Here is a 460-nt window from a genome sequence, read left to right as displayed (position 1 = left end):
GTGGCACTGGCGAGTCCCGGGACTTGGCTGGCGGCAAGCAAAGACAAGCCTACCGCGATGGTGGTGACTGTGGCGAATAGACTCCTGGGCTGTCCTTGTATCGAGGGGCTGTACTGACTCTGGTTTCTCTTCATAACGCACAAGTCTTTCGCCTTTTACTAAAGACTTCCGTGGAGAGGAACAGCAACGAGTTCAAGCTATTTTTGGCAGGCTTTGCCTAACGGCGAAGCCCTTTGAGTTTGTTAAAGGTCAAAAAGTTGTCCACCTCACAATTGAGGGCGGCACAATGGAGAGCTTGGGAGGAGGTGCTAAAAAGCAGCCTTTGTCAGGCTCGTGTCAGAAACAGGAAACCGCGACTAGTGAGATTTGTGCCAAGAGTGTGACTTGGACATCAGACACCGGGAGCTCATCGCTTCTCGGCCTTTTGGCTAAGATCAAGTGTAGTATCTGTTCTTATCAG

The 460-nt window shown here is 51.1% G+C and overlaps 1 non-coding gene and 1 pseudogene across 1 annotated transcript; both read left to right on the top strand.

Moving 5' to 3' along the window:
* The first annotated feature begins 114 nt into the window (after positions 1-114).
* On the top strand, positions 115-231 carry LOC111661695 (U5 spliceosomal RNA). Its single transcript, XR_002761244.2, has one exon. It is a non-coding gene; the product is annotated as a U5 spliceosomal RNA (small nuclear RNA).
* A 177-nt stretch (positions 232-408) lies between these two features.
* Positions 409-460, top strand: LOC111661688 (U2 spliceosomal RNA; annotated as a pseudogene; the record flags this gene model as incomplete).

Source organism: Seriola lalandi, unplaced genomic scaffold (genome assembly GCF_002814215.2).
Source record: "Seriola lalandi dorsalis isolate HSWRI2012SDOR001 ecotype SW California unplaced genomic scaffold, Sedor1 jcf7180001998505, whole genome shotgun sequence".
NCBI lineage: Eukaryota > Metazoa > Chordata > Actinopteri > Carangiformes > Carangidae > Seriola > Seriola lalandi.
The sequence above is the reverse complement of the archived record's forward strand: the minus strand, read 5'-3'. Positions and strand labels throughout refer to the sequence as shown.